Source organism: Budorcas taxicolor, chromosome 14, assembly GCF_023091745.1.
Source record: "Budorcas taxicolor isolate Tak-1 chromosome 14, Takin1.1, whole genome shotgun sequence".
NCBI lineage: Eukaryota > Metazoa > Chordata > Mammalia > Artiodactyla > Bovidae > Budorcas > Budorcas taxicolor.
Window position 1 is genome coordinate 84,310,321 of NC_068923.1, and position 6,820 is coordinate 84,317,140.

General features: G+C 38.0%; 1 non-coding gene across 1 annotated transcript; it reads left to right on the forward strand.

Annotated features, from left to right (window-relative positions):
* Positions 1 to 4,935: 4,935 nt before the first annotated feature.
* Positions 4,936 to 5,008, forward strand: TRNAV-GAC (transfer RNA valine (anticodon GAC)). The gene has a single exon. It is a non-coding gene; the product is annotated as a tRNA-Val (tRNA).
* The last annotated feature ends 1,812 nt before the right edge of the window (positions 5,009 to 6,820 follow it).

The following is a 6,820-nucleotide window of genomic DNA, read 5'->3' on the forward strand; positions in this document are numbered from 1 at the left end:
GTTTTATTAAAAGGCAACGCTTGTTAACACCTCAGGTCAGTTCAGTTCAGTTCAGTTCAGTCACTCAGTCGTATCCCACTCTTTGCGACCCCATGAATCGCAGCACGCCAGGCCTCCCTGTCCATCACCAACTCCCGGAGTTCACTCAGACTCACGTCCCTCGAGTCAGGGATGCCATCCAGCCATCTCATCCTCTGTCGTCCCCTTCTCCTCCTGCCCCCAATCCCTCCCAGCATCAGAGTCTTTTCCAATGAGTCAACTCTTCGCAGGAGGTGGCCAAAGTACTGGAGTTTCAGCTTAAGCATCATTCCTTCCAAAGAAATCCCAGGGCTGATCTCCTTCAGAACGGACTGGTTGGATCTCCTTGCAGTCCAAGGGACTCTCAAGAGTCTTCTCCAACACCACAGTTCAAATGCATCAATTCTTCGGCGCTCAGCTTTCTTCACAGTCCAACTCTCACATACATGACCACTGGAAAAACCATAGCCTTGACTAGACAGACGTTTGTTGGCAAAGTAATGTCTCTGCTCTTCCCAAATAAATATATGACCAGAATTCACTCAGATTTCAAATCATGTTTTTGAGGAAGTTGGCAAAATATTCTAAGATTAATTTGTAAGGGTGCATTAGAAAAAATATTTGAGAGAGTTGCCTGGTGGCCTAATGGTTAGGACTTAATTCTGGGCCTTCACTGTCGAGGCCCAGAGTTCAATCCCTGGTCAGAGTATTGAGATCCCACAGGCTCATTAGTGGCACAGAGTTGCCAAAAAAAGGAAAGAAAAAAGTTGTTGAGTAAAGGGGAATAAGTAGAGAGAGTTTGATCTACAAAATTGATACAATAGGAAGAGTAAATTTTATAAAGATACCAATTTTTCCCAAATTAATCTTGAAGTTTAATACATTTCCAGTAAACCGCAAACAGGTTTGTGTGCATGTAAAGAAATGTTTAAACCAATGTTAAAATTATGTGACTGGGATTCGTGGTGGCTCAGTCAGGTAACATCTCAGTTCAGTTAGTTCAGGTAAAGAATCCACCTGCAATGCAGGAGACCTGGATTTGATTGCTGGGTTGGGAAGATCCCCTGGAGGAAGGCATAGCGACCCACTCCAGTATCCTTGCCTGGAGAATCCCCATGGACAGAGGAGCCCGGTGGGCTACCGTCCATGGGTGTTGCAAAGAATTGGACAAAGCTGAGCGACTAGGCATAACACAGCACAAAATTATATAACAGGGATTAGTAAATGAAGTATCTTTCACTTCATTCAATAATTTTGCCTGTCTAAAATATAAGAGCTTACTCTTTTTAAAAAATGTAACTAGCCACCACTATATCCTTCTACCTATCTTAATATTGTCAAATACCCACTTAACGTTCAAATTTCCAATTATTTCATAAATGTAGTAATTATTTTACAGTTCCTTTTATTGATTCAGGGTTCAAAGAGGGCCCCTGCATTGCAGTTGGTGTAAAGGCTATATATTTCCTCCCACCCCTCAGTCTACTGTTTTTCTTTTTGCAATTTAATTGTAGAAGTCAGGGTGTTTGTCTTACAAACCTCTTACAGTGTGAGCTGTATCTCATAGTTTACATCTTCCTCTGCCTTCTGTTTTTCCTGGAAACTGTTAGTTATATGTAAATACTTGATAAAACTCAAGTACCATTGTATTTTATTTTGCTTTTTGACCAGACACTTACATGGCATTCTTCTACATAATGTCTCTCTTTGAAATATTATCAGTCATTGTTCATCAATGACTAGATCATTAATAAAGATGAGATTTAAAAATGGTGATACTCTAATGCTATGATAATAATTCTTCTACATTATTAGTTAGAACCCTTCTATAAAAAGAAACATTTCTTCACTTACTATTTAATTATCCAGAGTACAGTTTGAAAAGGCAGGAAAACAGCTGATTATTTTAGCTAATATACATTTGATAAACAGTAACAAAGTGAAAAACTCATTCTCTTGGATGTGAAGATTTATTTTTAAGTATAATAATAAATACAGTCTGGTATTGGCACAGGCATACAGGGGCAAAGCAACAGAATGACTTAGGTCCACAATAAATATTTATCAATCTTTTGAAATTCTTTATTGAATTAACTGGCAACCAGATGAAGAATCAGAGCATTATCAGCAATTCAGAAACCACTATCTTGGTTCCTTTTGATTACTACTCTTTCTGAAAGGCAGGCACTATTCTGATGTCTAAGAGCTGCCAGTATTATACTTCAAATAAATGGAATCATATGGTAAGTATTCCATAGTATTTGGCTTCTTTTGTTCAATATTATATTTATGAAATCCAGTCATGTCATTGTATCCAGTTATAAATAATTTGTTCTTATAGTCTGTATAATCTACCAGTTTCCTAAGCACTGTTCCAATGCTGAGCATAGAGCAGATTAAAAATAATTGTGTCTCTGCTTTACTGGAGCTTACATTCTGGTGAACAAAATCTATGAAGACATATATATGTTATGTTTATATATATATGCTGTTTAGTCGATTCAGTTGTGTCTGACTCTGTGCAACCCTATAGACTGCAGCCTGCCAGACACCTCTGTCCATGGGATTCTTTAGGCAAGAGTACTAGAGTGGGTTGCCATGCCCTCCTCCAGGGGATCTTCTTAACCCAGGGATCAACCTGGGTTTCCTGCTTTGCAGGCAAATTTGTTACCACTGAACTACCAGGGAAGCCCCTATATATATATATATATATATATATATATAAGAGCTGCATATATGCAGTGGTTGGGATATTGAATTCATGGGGCTGAGATAATTTGTTTCCATTTGCAAAACAAAAATAGAACTCTGTTTCATGTCATACACACAAAAATAATTCAAAGATATTTAAAGCCAAATCTTTTATAAGAATAAATATTAATTTATTAATTATGAATATTTATTAAACATTTACTTATACCAAGCACTTTTCTAGGTATTAGGGATACATTAATAAAAATAACATACAAAAATCCCAGCTCTTATGAAGCATGCATTTAATGTGGTGAGACAGACAATAAAAACATAAACAAATAAATTATATATTAGAAAATTATAAGTGCTCTGGAGAAAAGCAAAGCCAGTGGGAGTAGAGGGTGGATAAAGAGTGCCTGCAGAGAAAGGGATAGGATTGTAATTCTCAATAGGATAGCAAGGAATATAGCAGAAAATTCTTTATAAGCTTAAAGTAGGAAGGATTTATGAAATAAGACTTAAAAAACCTAAATCAGAAAAGAAATGTTTGATTAATCTGACTACAGTACAGGAGCAATGTTTATGCATTAAAAACACAATAAAATTAAAAAGAAAATGAGAAGATATTTGCAATCCATATACTCACCCCAAGGACTAATATCCAGAATAGAATCAAAGGAAATTCTAAAAATTAATATGAAAAATCTGACCAACTACCAGGAAAAATATTGACAAAGGATATACATATGCAATTCATAGGAGAAGAAGCCCAAATTATGACTAAACCTTTGGGGGGAAAAGAGCTGAATATCAAGGAAAATGTGAATTCGATTTACAATAATTTTTAATTTAGTACAGGAAGTCCAAACACGTTCTATTCCTAAAGCACGTTTGTAAGTTCAGTTTGCTTTTAAGTCCAACAAAGTTAGCCTAGGAAACAACTAACACAATCAGATGCATTGTTCTATACTGCAATAGGTTTATAATATTTTTCAGACAAATAATACACTAAAAAAACCTCAAAAATAAAAAAAGCATTCCTGATCTTACAGTACAGCACCTTGAAAAGCACAGTAGTACAGTAGTAGAGCTGGCATGCAGGAGGTGGTATCAAGTGAACAGCCAAGAAGAGCTTCTGACTGGAGGAGGGAGTGGAGGTGGGAGACGCTAGAGCTGAAGGGTCGTCAGCAATGGGAGATGGAGGGTGAGCTGCAATTTCACGCATGCCTCACGTTAACTGCACAGGTTCTGGTTCCTTGCTGGATTCAATTCTGTCTTCAGTTCAGTTCAGTCGCTCAGTCGTGTCCAACTCTTCTCGACCCCATGGACTGCAGCACGCCAGGCTTACCCGTCCATCATCAACTCCCGGAGTTTACCAAATTCATGTCTATGGAGTTGGTGATGCCATCCAACCATCTCATCCTCTGTCGTCCCCTTCTCCTCCCGCCTTCAATCTTTCCCAGCATCAGGGTCTTTTCAAATGAGTCAGCTCTTCGCATCAGGTTGAAAACATGATCCAGTGAAGTTTGGGTAGTAGCTCTTTTTTTTTTTTTTTCTTTTAATAGATGACATAGTAGCCCTGGATTGCATTCTGAATGGCTGATGCAAGCTTCATGTACCAGATCCTGTACCTCAACACCTCACAGTGCCTTTCCAAATAAAGAACATTCCCTTGCCATTTCCTGCATTGTGACTCTCCTTGGTTCTTCAGTTTTATCTTCTTCCTCTTGTCTCTCTTTGTCCTTTCTCTGGATTTTCATTTCCATCGGGTCTTTGTAAGGAAGCTCCTTGGGTTGCATGGCAAGGAGTTCAAGAATTTGCCCTCTTGGAGACTTAGCTCCAGCTTCTCACTGAGGGTCACTAAATTGCTGAAGATCTCTTTGGACTCCTTAGTAAACATAAGCCTTTGCCTCCAAGTTTTAAGATCTTTGAAGATAAAAAAAGAAAAAAATAATAAAGTGGGAGGATGTGAACTGAGGAAACTTGAAATGCCACCCAGCCAAGTTGTTGTCTAATTACTTAAGAAAAAGAAATCCAATTTTTGGATAACCCAGGACCCTTGTTTCCTAGTTTCCTTCTTGATGCTTAATTAATACTCATTTCAACTCAATACTTACTGATAACCCATCAGAAGTGATGTAATTCCAATTTGTTAAAAATGGTTGCTCCTTAAAACTGATGTAAAAATGAATCATTCTGTATGTAACAGATATGTGATGGGTGGCTGAAATAGCTCAGTTGGAAGAGTGTTAGATTGACGATCTAAATGCCCCTGGTTCAATCTCAGATTTCGGCAACTGTTTCTGACCCTTTGGCTTCCCTGATAGCTCAATTGATAAAGAATCTGCCTGCAATATAGGAGACCCCCTGACCCGGATTCCTTGGTCCAGAAGGTCCGCTGAGAAGGGATAGTCTACACACTCCAGTATTCTTGGGCTTCCCTTGTCTCAGCTGGTAAAGAATCCGCCTGCAATGCGGGAGACCTGGGTTCAATCCCTGGGTTGGGAAGATTCCCTGGAGAAAGGAAAGGCTATTCACCCCAGTACTCTGGCCTGGAAAATTCCATGGACTGCCATGGGGTCACAAAGAGTCAGACACGACCGAACAACTTTCACTTTCACTTTCTGTGTGTGATATCAAAGCGAGCTTTCAAAAATGCAGATCGGATCACTACACCCCCATCTGCATTCTGAATTCCAGTTTTAATAACTGACGTGCTCTTCTGCAAACAGAGGATACCCTTGTAATGAATACAGTCTGCTCCCTGTACATGCTTTATTCAACAAGTATTTATTGAGCACATACAATGTTATATGAGCACCTAGGTTCCAGGCACTGAGGTTTTATGTATGAATAAAAAATAAAGTTTCTATTTTTATGGAGCTTAAATTTAAGTGAAAGAAATAGACAATAAGCTGAAAAAAATATAACATGTTAATATATCCAGTGTTCTGAAGGCTTTTTTTTTTTTTTAAAGGATCAGGGTACATAGTGACGGAAAAATGATACTTTAGGTATTTTGGTTAAAAAGAGTTTCAGATAAGAAATTTGAGTAAAGACTCGAGGGAAATAACAAGTAAGTCATGGTTATCAAAAAATGTGTACTCTATATTTGTTAATAACAGAATTAAAACAGAAGATTATGATAGTTAAAGGTCTAATATATGGGGAGGGGGAAGATTCTAGCCACTAAATGAGAATAATGTTTCAAATAGATTATATCAAAGAATATGTTTCTTTGAAGTGAAGAAAATGATGCGATTTTTTAAAAAAATTCTGCATACTCTCTTGCTAGTTGCATTATCAGTTCTGTAAACCTTGAACCACAGAAACATTTAACTTCTGAAATTCAATATGGTACATTTTATTCTTATAAAAAATTCTGTTTTAGAAAATGAAAGTGTCTGATACTTGATTGAAGGCATCCATATGATTCACCCATTTTTACCTAAGCTAGCTCTTAGATTTCTCTCTGCTCCATGTATTATCATTTCTCATAGTCCTTTCCTCAAATCAAGATACTGAAAGCAGGATTACCAAGGTGCCTGTGGACACTTGAAAAACTCTTTTTAAGAGTTTTCCAACTATGAATTGAGTGAAAAAATGTGATAAATGTACCTGAATTTCCTGGGGACATTTAAAAAGCCGGCGGTAATTTGAGGGTTTGTTGTCACAATTTTCCAGGTGGCCCAACCAGCCTTTCCAATAACTCCACTTTCTCAGGGGCTGAGCACAGGCTGAACTAACCACAAGTGTGACCCCCACTCTAGGCACTGGAAGCTCTCTCTCAGCCTCCTACCCAACCACCTAAACACAGAGTCCACTCTGAAATCCCCCTGTCTTCTGAGTTTCTGAAATGTACTAGATGTACTAACACCAAGCATAACTCATCCCGTGAACTCTCCTGGTGGGACATGGGGGCAACTGAAAGAGAACTGATACCAGTACAGTCGTATCTGGTATGAAAAGTACGCTTAAAAACAAAGCACAGGAGGAATTTTTAAAGGCATCCTGGTTACATATTAAATGTGTAAAATAGCCACAGAATACTGGGGAAATAAAATGGCAGATTTTACCATTTGGAGAGCCATTCATTTTTAAAATTCAT